The sequence below is a fragment of the Callithrix jacchus genome, chromosome 8 (genome assembly GCF_049354715.1).
Source record: "Callithrix jacchus isolate 240 chromosome 8, calJac240_pri, whole genome shotgun sequence".
Classification (NCBI taxonomy): Eukaryota; Metazoa; Chordata; class Mammalia; order Primates; family Cebidae; genus Callithrix; species Callithrix jacchus.
In genome coordinates this window covers 119,594,739-119,610,706 of record NC_133509.1, presented here as the reverse complement: position 1 = coordinate 119,610,706, position 15,968 = coordinate 119,594,739, and the positions used below count along the sequence as shown (strand labels likewise).

General features: G+C 37.4%; 1 long non-coding RNA gene across 1 annotated transcript; it reads left to right on the top strand.

Annotated features, from left to right (window-relative positions):
- The first annotated feature begins 586 nt into the window (after window positions 1-586).
- Window positions 587-14,691, top strand: LOC144577516 (uncharacterized). Its single transcript, XR_013521657.1, has 3 exons — window positions 587-774; window positions 4,402-4,529; window positions 14,594-14,691. It is a non-coding gene; the product is annotated as an uncharacterized LOC144577516 (long non-coding RNA).
- Window positions 14,692-15,968: the final 1,277 nt, after the last annotated feature.

The window sequence follows — 15,968 nt, the reverse complement described above, 5'->3', positions numbered from 1 at the left end:
GCTAAAATACATGATAGAATTGTAAGACATCCCACAAGTAAAAAAGTTATTTTTAACAGCAAATAAAATTAGGTAATAGATATTAAGAAAACTACTAATATTACTCATATTAATTTGATAAGATGGTATAATGAAACAAGAAGATACAAATATCATCCCTACTATGAACTACCTATATGGTCCCAAGAAAGACACGAGCTCTGTGAGTCTGAAATTTCTTATCTGGAAAAGTGGATAACATCCCTCACCCCAACAGGGTTGTTGTGTGAAATAGTAAATGAGATGAGTGCTCAGAGAAGAATGGCAGTGAATGGTAGAATAATTTATTAGGACTAAAGCCAATATCCATGTATTAATTTTAAGAAGAAATTTTTCAGATAGGCTTGAATGCAGCTGTCTAAAGCTTAACCCAATGGACACACGTTTTGTCACGTAACAGGAAGTCCAAAAATAGGCAGACCAGAGGCGTGATGTGGCCGCTTGATGGTATTAGCATAATAGATTTTTCCATCGTTTCATCAGGCCTCGTTGTGGTGTGTGGCTTTTATTCTCCTAGTCATGTGACGATTTTCCCATTTTCAGGTGTTGCATCCACATTTTAGGCAGAAAGAAGATAAAGAGCAAATGGCAAAAAGCTGCTGCCAACTGAATCTGTTCCTGTTCATCATTGAAACAATGACATTTTCGAATATTCATGGGAGATGCTTTTGTTTGTACCCCAATGGCTAGAACTGAGCCAACTGGGTACTTTCAGTTTCTAGGTCATCTGAGAAGGTGAGTATTTCATCAGGGCACATTGTTACCAAGATAATATTAAGTTTTTTTAAAAAGGAAGTAGGAGAGATTGGTTATTGAATAGACTTTCATCAGAGTCAACCACATGCTCAAAAGTTAGAGAAATGCCTTTGTTATCTTGAATTTTTCAACTTTCCAAATGGCAGATTCCCTAAATAAGTGGTAGCCTCCCCAAAGACAGACACTATCTTTGTCACTGTTCTTCCCAGTACCAGAGCATACTACATAAGTTGGTATGTGCTATAGCAACAAAATAAACATTATTTTTTAAATAGTCTGAATTTAAAGGATAAAATATCTGTAAATTAAATTTTTAGTGAATTGCCCAAATTCAAAATAATTTCTTCTATCTCCCCAGCTCCATGAAAATCTCCATAAGTTGTTAAACTGTTCTCAGAGATATCACAGGTGAGGCAAGCCACTTGTATTTTATCAGAAACTTCTCTATGGAAAGGTCTTGTGACTGAGTAATTCTACAAACAGAAAATGATATTACAGAGGCACTTCTATAACTATAGACCTTATTAGGCATCAAAGTGTTTCTTTATAGCTCTCCAAAGTATAATTATTTGTGGATTTATTTTTGGCCTTTATAAATGTCTACGAGAACATAGCCCTATTAAACTTCTTTCTTTCCCTTACAACTTAGCCCAATGAACCAGAAAAATACTTCACCTAGAGGATTATTTATCAGAAATGCTCTTGCTTCTAGGCTGTTTCTATGACTGATGGCATTTGTGTGATATACAGTTAAGAGGATCATAAAGATGTTCATAATCAGACTTCTAATGGTTAGAAGCCCAGATAATAGGAAGGCATTGAAGAAAGGCTTATTAATTGGACTGTTTACAAAATGATGTCTTTAAGTAGGAATTTGAAAAGTGTATGCAGACATGCTTATATAATTTATCTCTAATGAATAATATAATTTTCCCTGCCTGTATCTAGTGACACTCATATAAACTCAGCCTTTTGGAAATGGGGTCACAAGATTTAAGTCTTTTTCTCCTTTTGAAGATTTTAGAAAATAATCTTATTTTATGACTTTGAATTTCTGTCAGTCTTTTTTTTTTTTTTGAGACAGAGTTTCACTCTTGTCACCCAGGCTGGAGTGCAATGGCACGATCTCAGCTCACCACAACTTCCGCCTCCTGGGTTCAGGCAATTCTCCTGCCTCAGCCTCCTGAGTAGCTGGCATTACAGGCACATGCCACCATGCCCAGCTAATTTTTTGTATTTTTAGTAGAGATGGGGTTTCACCATGCTGACCAGGATGGTCTCGATCTCTTGACCTCATGATCCACCCGCCTCGGCCTCCCAAAGTGCTGGGATTACAGGCATAATCTGTCAGTCTTTTGCTGTAAAACTTACTTCTAGGGAAATCATTCAAGTTAACATTCTTTAACATGTTGTTTTTTGAGTACGTATATGAGTATATGTATATGAGATTGTGTAACTTTGGCCCTGGTGATTCAATTCAGCTGAGGCCAACTTTACATCCTCAACATAATTCTTTTCAATTTAGGAATTTGCTACCCACTCCATCCATTAGCATCTCAGATTTTAGACACATTTCACACGATTTCTACCCTTGGTAAATTTATTCACGAGGCTTACAAGACATCTTGGCTTATTATACATCCAGACTGATTAAATAGGTTCACAAAAATGAGATGATTGAAGAAAAGGACCTTATAATTACAGAGCACTGTGCTTAAACCCAACTCAGAGGTTACTTTGCAGATTTATTCATTTAGCCTCTTATCATTCCCCCAAAGAGCATGTAGCATTTTTTCCCAATAATTTAACAATATAGTACCATGAAGATGTTATATAATCACATCCAATTCATGCATGTTTCATTTGTATGTAAGATGATTCCAAAATTTACATTTCTGTCTGTGACATCACATTTGAATTAACTTTGTAAGTTCTCTAAACCACTCTTTAACACCCATTAAATTCAACTCACTAAATGCCAGTGGCATACTGAGTGCAGAAAAAAAAAAACTAGCAGTTTATGTTTCATTTTTTTCCCTTATTGCCCCTATGTCCAATGCATTGGCCGGTTCTGTTCACCCTTCCCATAAAGCCTTTCTGAAGCCATTCACTGTTTACCATTTCACAGCCACTGTGATCATCTCCAAATGGGGCTTCCCACTTTTTTCTTGCTTTCCTTAATTTCATTTCCTACATAGACTCCAGGGTAATCTTTTAAATATACTAATCGAATAGAGTTCAAAAGTGTCCGTTGATTTTTGTGTTCTATTTTAATATTTTTTTTGTAAACAGTAGCAACCTATTTCAAAACTAATACAGAATGTCCAAAGTCATCTTTAAAAAGAACAAAGTTGAAGGATGTATATACTTATTATAAGTTCAAGACTTATTAGGAAGGTAGATTGATTAAGGCAATGTAGACAAACAGGTGGATTAATTCAACAGAAAAATAGTTCAAAGATAGATTTACTTAACTGTTTGGTTTTCTGACATTTTTTTCAAGAGAATTTTTCCTTCCTCTAGCTGTATTTGTAGACTTTGTTTATTCTCTGGTGTTTCCCAGTTTCATTATCTGCCTAGGTATTAATTCCTTTTTTTTTTTTTTTTTTTTGAGACGGAGTCTTGCTCTGTCGTTCAGGCTGGATTGCAGCAGCAGGATCTCAGCCTCCCTGCAACCTCCGCCTGAGTTCAAGCAATTCTCCTGTCTCCGCTTCACAAGTAGCTGGGACTACAGGCAAATGCCACCACACCTGGCTGATTTTTTTTCTATTTTTAGTAGACATGGGGTCTCACTGTGTTAGCCAGGATGGTCTCGAACTCCTGACCTTGTGACCTGCCTAGCTCAGCCTCCCAAAATGCTGGGATTACAGGCATTAGCCACCATGCCTGGCCCCATTTGTTTTTCTTTTTCATAATAGAGGCACTGTCTATAAAGTCTGCGTGAATCCTTCCATTAGCTATAAAGCGTTTTCTGCATTTTTATCTTTAAAAGTTACTTCTATTATTTTTATTTTCTCTTCTTAAAATTCCAATTAAATATACATGTGTGAGTGGTTAACATCAGGCTAATGGAGCCCTTTTGAAAATTTACTTCTGGTCCGACAGCACTGCTACTTTGCAAAGAGTTAAAACAGTGATGAATGTGGATCCTACACAAGGATTGTGGGAGTCCCCCAATTGGCATGCAGGCCGGGGACTGGGTAGCTAGAATAACATTCAAGGTTGATGGGAAATAGAGGCTGCAGCTACTATGTAGCTCCCATATACCTTAGGACTTGGATAGCTTTGGTGTCTTTTGATTAGCTGAAATTTTTCTACTTACTGCATCTTCTGTCTGTTATTCTTCTATAAAGTTAAGTAACCATAATACTAGATTACAGCCTATTTTATTTTCTTTGGTATAATTGCTACTTCCACCTGAAAGGTACATGGATGTGCTTTGGTTGAGAATGAGGCCAAGGCAGACATCCAGGCCTACACAACTCAGTGGGATAGGTGCACAGGGGCACGCCTCCACTTGTCATATAACCTGTTCGGGTAAGCTCATACTTGGCTCAATGCCACTATTGTTTGGAAAGGTATAACTGCCCTGCTGATGTTGTACAGGTGCTCTTGTGCAGATGCTTGTGCCCAGAAAGAGAGAGAGAAGAGAGAGCCAAAGCTACCCATCTTGCCAGTGGACAAGAGGGAGCCAGGACACAGCTCTGCTCGCTCGTGCCCAGAGTGAGAAAGAGGTAAGCTCAAGGATAGCTGACCCCACAGCTATGTGTTAGGGATCAGCCGGAGCAAGCAGCCCAGACAGAGCAGACAGTGTTGATGAGAGAGCTGCTGAATAAAGCTACATTTCACCTACCTATGGCCCCCCAGGTGTTCTTTTAGCTATTGGCCCATCCGCCCACTCCCCTCAAACCTCAGCATGGGCTGGAACCTAACTGTGAACCTGACAGTTGGCATAGTCATGAACCTAACACCAACCTGATAAAGCAACTGTATACTTAAAGTGTGTTTTACAACTTTTAGTTCTACTCTCTCTAATACTCCTTAACTCTTTAAAGTCTTTTTTTCAAACACACACACACACACACACACACACACACACACACACGTAGAGAGAGAGAGGTAGGAGGGTGGGGGATCTTTCTCTGTTCCCCAGGCTGGAGTACAGTGGCATGATCATGGAGAGGGAGAGAGAGAGAGAAAAAGAGAGAGAGAGAGAGGGGTGGGAGGGTAGGGGGTGGGGTCTTTCTCTGTTCCCCAGGCTGGACTACAGTGGTGTGATCATGGCTCACTGCAGCTTTGACCTCTCAGCTCAAGTGATCCTCCCATCCTGAGCCTCACAAGTAGCTGAGACCACAGGTCAACACCTCTACATCTGGGTAATTTTAAAATTTTTTTGTAGAGACAAGTTCTCTCTGAGTTGTCCAGGCTGGTATCAAACTCTTAGCTACAAGAAATCCTCTCACCCGTCTCCCAAAGTGCTAGGAGTACAGGAGTAAACCACTGCTCCCAGCCCATCTTTCTCATATTTTTATGTTCTGTATTCTTATCCCTCTCCTGCATTTTGAAGAGTTTCCTATCCAGAAATTTTCTCTTCAGCTGAATCTGATTTTAATGCATTTTTTAAAGGTTTTTGTCTTTACATTTATCATTTTCATTTCAAAATGTTGTTCGGTTCTTTTGCATAATTGCTTGGTCACTTGTACAGTTATATCTTCACTTCAATAAATAATTCATGTATAATTATGTTGTAGTTTGATCATTTCAATATTTGAAATCCCCGAATCTCAAATTGACTTTGTATTCTTGCTCCTGTTATGGCAGCGAAATCCCTGAGGGTTTGGTGATCTTCATTTATGAGCTCATATTTGTTAGATTTTAATCTTTGATACTCCTCAGGCCCTAGATTATGGAGATTTTCTTCAAGTTATGTTTTGCTTTTTTGTGGGGGAAGGTGGTAATGTTACTGAATCGGGATCACCTGATTATCATTAGAGGGTCCCCAGATAAATGCAGCAATCTCAGGTTCATCTCACAGACTTTGAGACTGATCCAAGGCTTAACTTCCAGGATTGAAATCTTCATCTTTTCTATTTGTTCATCACTCGTAGCTATTGCAGGTGAGGGGCAGCCGGGAAGACTGAGATTTATGTATTATGAGTCTAGCAATAAGGCTTTTAAAAATCTGAGATTTCATTTTTGGTAAGGGCACAGGCTTTCAGAGGATTTCTTCCATATACTAGTAAGAGCCGAGGACACTATCTACTATTCTCCTATTCACTGTAATTTATCCTCACCACTGAAATGTAAGTTATATAAAAGTAGGGGATCTTGTAGGGTGTTCTATTTTTGTTCTAATAATGTGTACCCAGCACCTAGTACACTCTGCCCAATTGCAAATGAAATGTTTTCTGAATTTCATCCTAATTGTTCCCCAAATTGAGCATTCGTCTCTTCCGATTTTCACACAACATTTTCTAATGTAACTTCAACTTTTATTTTAGATTCAGAGGGTACATAAGCAGGTTCATTACACGAGTATATCGTGTGATGCTAAGATTTGGGGTATAATTAATCTTGTAACCCAGGTGTTGAGCATAGTACTCAGTAGTTTTTCAACCTTTGTCCACCTTTTCCCTCCTCCTTCTAGTAGTTTCCAGTATCTATTGTTGCCATTTTTATGCCCATGAGTATTCAGTGTTTAGCTCCCACTTAGAAGTGAGAACATGCAGTTTTGATTTTTTGTTCCTGTGTAAGTTTGCTTAGGACAATGGCCTCCAGCTGCATCTATATTGCTGAGAAGTAAAACTTTTGTTCTTTTTTATGGCTATGTACTATATCATGGTGTATATTTATCATATTTTCTTTATAAAATCCACCACTGACGGGCAACTAGGTTGATTTCATTGCTCTGCTATTGCAAATAGGGCTGTAATAAACATACGAGTGCATGTTTCTTTTTAGTAAAATGATGTGTTTTCCTTTGGATATACATCCACTAATGGAATTGCTGGGTTCAATAGTAATTCTAAGTTATTTGAGAAATCTCCAAATTGCTTTCCACAGTGGCTAAACTAATTTACATTCTCATGAAAGTGTATAAAGTTTCCGTTTTCTTCACAACCTGACCAGAATGCTACATATTGACTTTTTAGCAACAGCCATCTGACTGGCATGAAATGGTATTTCATTGTAGTTTTGATTCATATTTCTCTGATGATTAGTGATGTTGTCCATTTTTTTCTATGTTTGTTAGCTGCATGTACGTCTTCTTTTGTGAAGTGTCTGTTTATTTATTTATTTTTTTGCCCACTTTGTAATGGGCTTATGTGTTTCTTACTTGTTCAATTATTTAAGTTCCTTATAGATTCTGCATATTAGACCATAGCTTGCAAATATTTTTTTCCCATTCTGTAGGTTGTCTGTTTACTCTGTTTACAGTTTCTTTTGTTATGCAGACGCTCTTTGGCTTAATTCAGTTCCACTTGTCAACTTTTGTTTTTGTTGTAATCACTATTGAGGACTCAGCCATAAATTATCTGCTGAGGCTAATGTCCACAATGGTGTTTTCTAGGTTTTCTTCTAGGATTCTTGTAGTTTGAGGTCTTATATTTAAATCTCTAGTCCATCTTGAGTTAATTTTTGCATATGGCAACAAGTACAGGTTCAGTTTCATTCTTCTCATGTGGCTAGCCAGGTATCTCAGTACCATTTACTGAATAGGAAGTCCTTTTCCCTTTGTGTATTTTTATCAACTTTCTCAAACAACAGATGGTTGCAGGTGTGTAGCTTTATTTCTGGGTTCTCTATTCTGTTCCATTTGTCTATCTGTCTGTTTTCGTACCGGTTCCACGCTGTTTTGGTTACTATAGCCTAATAGTAGAGTTTGAAGTCAGGTAACATGATACCTTCAGCTTTGTTTTTTGTTTTTGTTTTTTGATTAGGATAGATTTGGCTATTTAGACTCTTTTGATTCCATATGAATTTTGGAGTATTTTTTTCTAATTCTGTGAAAAATGATGTTGGTAGTTTGATAGGAATAGTACTGAATCTGTAGGTTGCTGTGAGTAGTGTGACGATTTAACAATATTTAACTAACTTTACTCTACTCTGCAGTAAAGATGGAAAATACCAGTTAAATTGGAGAATTTTATGCCCTTAATAGATTGAATTTCAAAGTCCCTTTGTTAGTTTTTCAGAATTGGGAATGCTTTATACCTAATATCAACATTATTAGTAGTGATAAAATGTCCAGAATATACTGTACAAATTCATTTAATATATTATGCTTTAGGGAGAGAGATCCAAGATGGCCGATTACTAGCAGCTCAGGATTGTAGCTCCCAGTGAAAGCTGAGAATGAGAGGACACCACACTTTCAGATGAATTTTTGTTGCTCATGGACCAGAAGATGCACAGCAGAGGAGCCCCACGGGTCGGTCGCCAGCGCTACTCTTGTGGCCCACACGGTGGTTCTTGGTGCAGAGTAAATGGGACTGGGTCCCCTCCTGGTCGACGTTTGGAGCTCTGGGAAGGCAGAGTCACCCATTCAGCTGATTGAAAAAGGGACTCAAGAGGGAAGCCAGACTGGAGATTCCTGGGCAGAAAAGGACCACGAATCTTAATGCTGCTGTTTCAGCCAGTGCAGTGGGTTGCTCAGATTCTGGCACTGGGAATCAACAGGTTTGACATCCACTCAGAGACCTAATTTGAAAGTCAGTAATTACAAAAACGACAGGTCAACAAATTTACAATGATGGGAAGAAACCAGAGTAAAAAGGCTGAGAATACCCAAAATCAGAATGCCTCTCCCTCTACGGGGGATCACAGTTCCTCATCAGCAGAGGAACAAGGCCTGATGGAGAATGAGTGCGTTCCATTAACAGAATTAGGCTTCAGAAGGTGGATAATAAGAAAATGCTGTGAGTTAAAAGAACATCTTCTAGCCCAATATAAAGAAACTAAGAACCTTGAAAAAAGGTTTGAAGAAATCCTAACAAGAATAGACAATTTAGAGAGGAATATAAGTGAATTAATGGAACTGAAGAATACAATACGAGAACACTGTGAAGTATGCACAGATTTTAACAGTTGAATTGACTGAGCAGAAGAAAGGATATCAGAAGTTGAAGACCAACTTAATGAAATGAAACGAGAAGACAAGATTAGAGAAGAAAGAGTAAAAAGGAATGAGCAAAGTCTCCAAGAAATATGGGACTATGTGAAAAGACCTAATAAATGTTTGATAGGTGTACCTGAATGTCATGAAGAGAATGAATCCAAGCTGGAAAATATTCTTTAGGATATTATTCAGGAAAACTTTCCTAACCTAGTAAAGCAGGACAATACTCAACTTCAGGTAATACAGAGAACACCACAAAGATATTCCTCAAGTAGAGCAACCCCAAGACACATAATCATTGGATTCACCAGGGTTGAAATAAAGGAGAAAATTCTAAGGGCAACTAGAGAGAAAGGTCAGGTTACCCATAAAGGGAAGCCTATCAGACTCACAGCAGATCTCTCAGCTGAAACCCTACAAACTAGAAGAGAGTGGGAGTCAATATTCAATATCCTCAAAGAAAATAATTTTGAACCCAGAATCTCATATCCAGCCAAATTAAGCTACATAAATGAAGAAAAAATAAATTTTTTTGTGAACAAGCAAGCACTCAGAGATTTCATCACCACCAGGCCTGCTTTACAAGAGCTTCTGAAAGAAGCATTCCACACAGAAAGGAACAACCAGTATCAGTCATCCCAAAAACTTACCAAAAGGTAAAGAGTATCTCCATAATGAAGAATCTATATCAACTAATGGGCAAAATAGCCAGATAGCATTAAATGACAATGTTATACTCACAAATATCAATATTAATCCTAAATTTAAATGGATTAAATGCCCTAATCAAAGACACAGACAGGCAAATTGAATAAAAAGTCAAAACCCATCAGTACGCTATATCCAGATCCATCTCATAAGCAAGGACACACAAAGACTCAAAGACTCAAACTAAAGTATTGGAGGGAGACTCACCAATCAAATGGAAAGCAAAAAAATAAAAAAGAGGAGTTGTAACTTTCATCTGTAACAAAATAGACTTTAATAGTAACAAAGACTAAAAGAAACAAGGACATTACATAATGGTAAAAGGATCAATGCAACAACAGGAGTCAATGATCATAAATATATATGCACCCAATATAGGAACACCCAGATACATAAGACAAGTTCTTAATGACTTATGAAGAGACTTGGACTTCTGCAGAATAATAGCAGGAGACTTTGATGCCACATTGTTAATATTCGACGTATCAATGAGATAGAAAATTAACAGGGACATCTATGATTAGAACTCAGACCTGGAACAAGTAAACTCAGTGAATATTTATAGAATATTTACCCCAGGTCCACAGAACATACATTTTTCTCAGTATCACATTATACCTATTTTGAAAGTGACCACATAATTGGAAGTAAATCACTCTTCAGCATTTGCATAGCATTTCACAGACTTAAATGAAATGTTGGTTGGCTGTTTGTTATTTTCTTCCCTTATTCCTTCCTGTCTCTGCTGTTAAGCAAAATTATCAGCATAAAAGAGGTTTTTGATACCTATTTTTAGATTGCATTCCAGCCTAGGCAATAGAGCAAGACTCCTGTTCTCTCTCCCCCTTTCTCTTTCTTTCTTTCATTAAAAAAAATTACTCTTTATAAATACAAATAATTTGTAGTCATATAAAATGTAGTAAAATAATTCTCTCACATGCACTAGCAAAGCAGAAATGTTTAAAACAATTATCATTTATTGAGCACCTACTCTATGCCAGGTGACGTATTAAGCAGTGGAGATTTTGTACTGAACATGAGCAGTTCTTCCATCACAGGGTTGATGGCTTATTTTTGGCAAATATGTTATATTTCATAGTCAGTGATGGGCCATGATGAAAAAGAAGGTTTAAGGAATAGAGTGCTAAAGTAGATAACAACTTGAGAAACAATCTGTGTTTTTAAAGAGGATACAGTATTTTGATACTTTATTTCTACATATTTCATTTTCAATCATTCTGATTTCCTTATTTTATGGAAATCAGTAGTAGAACTCTTATGATGATGAACTTTATTTCAAACACATATTGGCAGATACACATTATGGAACTGAATATTAGAGTTCAGTATTTTTGTCTTTATTACACTAATTTTATTCATACTTAGCCTCCCTGAGATCCTTTTAATTGTTTGGCAAGAAATTGTATTGGTCCTGATAAATAATAGTTGATCATGAATTATGTTATGATAAACATAAACGTACACAATGCACACCAATGTAACAAGCAGTAATATTTTTGCATATATTCCTAATGTGCTTCATTAATTGTCTCCAGTTAGTATTTTTAAGCATTGGGTTGCTCTGAATATTTAAACCACATTCTACATAGAAATGGTCTACTGCTGATATAAAGTGAGGTGGGCAATACATACTAAGTATCAGTCTTTTATTGAATTGTTAACCAAAGCCAGCTGGTTAGAATCTCAGAATTCTGTACCTTAGTTAAAATACTTTATATGTGACTTGAACTGGTTTGGGTATTTGTCAATATAGATACTACTTGGCTTTTTTTTTGTTCTGTTTTCTCTTTTCATTTCTTGCCTTCTGCCTCCCTCCCTTCCTTCTTGCTTTCCTTCCTTCCTTCCTTCCTTCCTTCCTTCCTTCCTTCCTTCCTCCCTCCCTCCCTTCCTTCCTTCCTTTCTCTCTTTTCTCTCTCATTATCTTCTTTTCTTCTCTATAGATTACAGTACTTGCCAATGGCTGGTTTCTGTTAGCTTTTTCTCACAACCTCACTACAGAAGAACCTGACCAAATTTTGCTTCACATGGCAATTTTTATTAGACAAACAGGCAAAGTAACCATGCAAGTATTCAGTAAGGTTAAATTATCTCTAGGGCTATGATATTCAGTTTGGGGCACCCATTTTGCATAAGAAGTTCTTTTGAGATATTTCTAGAGAGAGGACTTAGTCAACCCTACAGCATTCAAAGCTCTTCACTTTCTGACTGAATATGTGAACTCCTTAAGAGTTCGCCTCAGCCACCATACTGACAAGTGAAAAGTGAAGGGCTTAATCCATTTTAATTTTCTGTTCATGCAAGACTTTCCTAAAATATGCTATGCTTCCTAACATAGGCCAAAATATGCTGTACTCTCTAGTATCTCCAGTAAACAATGCATACAAATATAGAATATTGGGGCTGGGTGAAGTAACTCATGCCTGTAATCCCAGCACTTCGGGAGGCCAAGGCAGTCGCATCCTCTGAAGTCAGGAGTTCGTGACCAGCCTGGCCAACGTAGTGAAACATCATCTCTACTGAAAATACAAAAAGAAAAAATTAGTCAGACGTGGTGGTGGGCACCTGTAGTCCAGCTACTCAGGAGGCTGATGCTGGACAATCACTTGAACCCAGGAGAAAGAGGATTCAGTGAGCTGGGATTGTGCTATTGCACTCCAGCCTGGGCAATAAGAGCAAAACTCCATCAGAAAAAAAAAAGGACTACCTAAACATATTATCAAATACTAGGATTTCCATATCAACTTTAGTATTTTCTACATTAAATATATGCTAGAAATTCATTCTCTATTAGAAAAATCATATTAGACAATACATAAATGATATGACCAAAAATTAGACATCTAAAAACTACTTATTAGTCAGGATCTAGCAAGAAAATGGAAAATACTTGGATATCAGGACTAGAATAGAGAGAATCGGTTAGCCATGTGATAGAATTGCTGAAGTATCTACAGAAGATAGTGTGGCAACAGCAGGACACCATTCCTGGGCTGGGGAGATGAGAAAGCATTTCTGGAACCTGGACATGGAGACCACCTCTGGCCTTTTAAATGGAAGCTGGAACCATGGAGGAGATATAACCCTGGTGGAATAGCTACCTGAGGAGAACAGTAAAGGGAGAAATACTCTTTAATATCTAATTTCGAATCTGACTATTGCCCTGTCAATTTTAGCACTAGTGCTGTGAACACAGGTTCCTGTCCTTTCTGATTGGTAAAGTATTGTGTACAATGTCTATCACCACCCACCTTGTAACACTAATCAAACAGACTTGATCTTCCTTTGAAAAATGTCAAATCTCCTTTAAAAGTTTTCATATTTCTACTGCATTTTCTCTTAAAATTTAACTCACATTGGTTAAGAATCCAGAGTGATTCATCTCTCTCTTAATTAAAAATGAAGTATTTCAGTTGATAAAAATATGCAATTTTCTAAATTATAATTTGTATTTTTAAACCAGGGTGTTCAAGAGCAACACTTGGCACTTATGAAATGCTTAACTCTGTGCTGAAAAGAACTTGAAATAACACTTAAATATAGAAGAGACACATTTTCAGGGCTCTCAAGTCACTTTATTAACATTGACATCATGTACTTGTCATCACATAGATGTAAATGGAAATACACAAACAAGCTAAGAGTCTGAGACTCAGCTTTAAAGGATTGGTCTTCCAATAAAAAGATATAATTTTGGCTTAAAAAGTCAGATATTTAGAAAATAAATGGAAAAGAGAAGAAAATTGTTGATTGTTTCTATTATTAATCTCTAGATTTAAGATAATCCTGACAAGTATATATTACTAAACTCTGCTTCAATTAGTCATAGAAATGATTTTAAATATAAAAGGAAAAAAATTTATAACTGAGGACGCAATCATAATCCTTAGCCACGACAAAAGTTTCACATGCTGATTTATATAAATTGAGACAAATTCACATTCATAATACTGGAGTCTTAAAACACTTCTAAAAACACCACAATTTGATTTACTAGAAGTTTTGTATTAATGAAATCTTGTACCTTAGTGATATTTTTATTGCCAAGCAACTCACTAGGTTTTGAACAGTAAATAGGTCAGTTTAGAAAAATGCTATGGAGATTTTTCCTCTCATGATTGATCACTGTATAATACATTTATTTTGTGTTTGAAGACAGGAAGATGTGTTATTTTTAATTCTAAACACAGTAGAAATGCTACTGTGTCCTTATCATTTGTGGCTCCGTTGATCTTACCATTATTGGTTATAATTACTTTTAAATGCTTGAGCTTGAGAGTTTTTATGTTAGAGATGCAATAAATCTGGTTCAACCTTTCTGTAGATGTTACCCCTTGGATTCTTCAGTGCATGTAAAGGTTAGCTCTAGTAAAACTGGGTTTATTGTCTGTCTACACCTCTGCTGTATTATTCAGTGAGTCCCAATTTATGAGACGTTTAAGATACATAATGAATCCGGATTCAAATAAAGCAGGAAAAAAGTGAAGAATATCTAAACTTTATTATGGAAGCAGTCAGGAAAGTAAGAATTGAAACTCTGGGTGGTCTCTTAGAACACATCAAGTATTTTCAATACAGAGGACCACACAGAGGATGAGAAAATCTAAAGGATTTTATTATATTGTTAACAATTTTTTTCAACAAAATGTTTCCAATTGTTAAAATTTTATTACCGTGTGTGTGTGCGTGCATGTGTGTGTGTGTGTGTGTGTGTGTGTGTGTGTGTGTGTGTCTTAGAACTTCTGTGTTGGGAAGTCCCTGGGATTCTTATCAGCAGAAACAAATAAAATACAAAGGGAAAAAAAAGTTTAAACTTCTTGGAAAATTTGAGGTTAGGGAGGATAATTGCATCTGTAACAAATATTCTCCTAGCTTTCTATTTTCATTAGATACTCAAGTTTAAACAAATGCTTATTTTCTTCTTTTGATCTCCCTTTTCTTCACCCTCTACAGGAAGACACTACTGTCGGGGACCGTATCCTTTACAGTATGTGTTCCACCTACTGCTTCTGTGGATTCTCTCCAAAACCAGTTCACAGCCACTTGAAAGGTAATTTAATAAAGCCCATCTTGCCAATAATGTTCAGATTTTCTTCAACACAATTTAATAATCATCCAGAAATTTGCGTTCAATGCTCTCTATAATATTGACTCATGTACTTTACCACATGCTCTTCCACCATTTCCTCACCATCTTGTTGTGGCTTTTGTAGTTCAGTGAGTGGAAGGAAATGGAGCTCAGCAGCTTTTTCCTGTGACCTTTGCCAGAGCTTTGTTTGGGGCTGCCAGGCTCCCTCCTCACTCAGCCCAGCAGGCTGCACTTAACTCACACTACTGGTCTGAATCCCATGCCTGCCATGGCTCCATGTTAAGCCCGTGGCTGGACTGGGTATGCCACAAGTGACTCCCATGTTGGGCACCAGCAACCAGACAAAAGGGACATGGTGTTGCCCAAAAACTTGAAGATGCCAGAAACCACGAAGCCTGAAGGGATGTTACAGCTTTTGCTAGGGGAGACCCAAGGTGTGAAGCCCCAGGAAATGTTACAGCTCTCTCTTGTTCCTGCCACTGACATCTCAACAAATTGTGGCATGTTATAGCTCACTTGTTCCTGCCACCCACAGCTTAGTGAGTTCCAGGTTCTTGTCCTGCAACCCAGAGGAATAAGGTATGCGGATACTGGAGCTTGAATAGGGTGGGGAAGAATTTTATTGAGCAACAGAAGGAAACCTTTCAGCAGAGAGGGGACCTGAGAGTGGGTAGCCCTCTGTGTGGCTGAGGCTGGTGTTCTTATGGACTCAGAATGGGGGAGGGCATGCTGATTGGTCCATGGATGGGCTTTGGAAAAAGCACCATTCAGTTAGTTAAAAGGCATCATCCAGAAGGAACCAATCAAGAGAGAGAAGGTAAGATTGGGAAAGTTCTCACTCTGATCATGAGCTCTCTCCAGATCTAGCAGGTTGGTTTTCAGGCTTTACCATTCTTTGTCTTGAAGGTCAGGTTTCACTGAGGACCAGTCCCTGTCTGCCTAGGAATTTGTCTGTCTCCTGTCACTATCAATCTCAGGTACACTATCACTGCTCTCCATTCCCACAGGGTAATTTCTTTGATGAAAACAGTGTGGCTTCACATCAGGTTTATACAATGACACACAGTTTTACAGCTTAAAATGTGATTTTTCACATCACATATTTAATTCTCACAGTAAGTCTCCATACAATAATAATATGGCTGTAATTATTTTCCATTTTGAATACAAGAAATCTTGCACTCAATAAGACTAAGCAGTATGCCAAAAGTTTACCTATTAATAGAAAAATACATATTT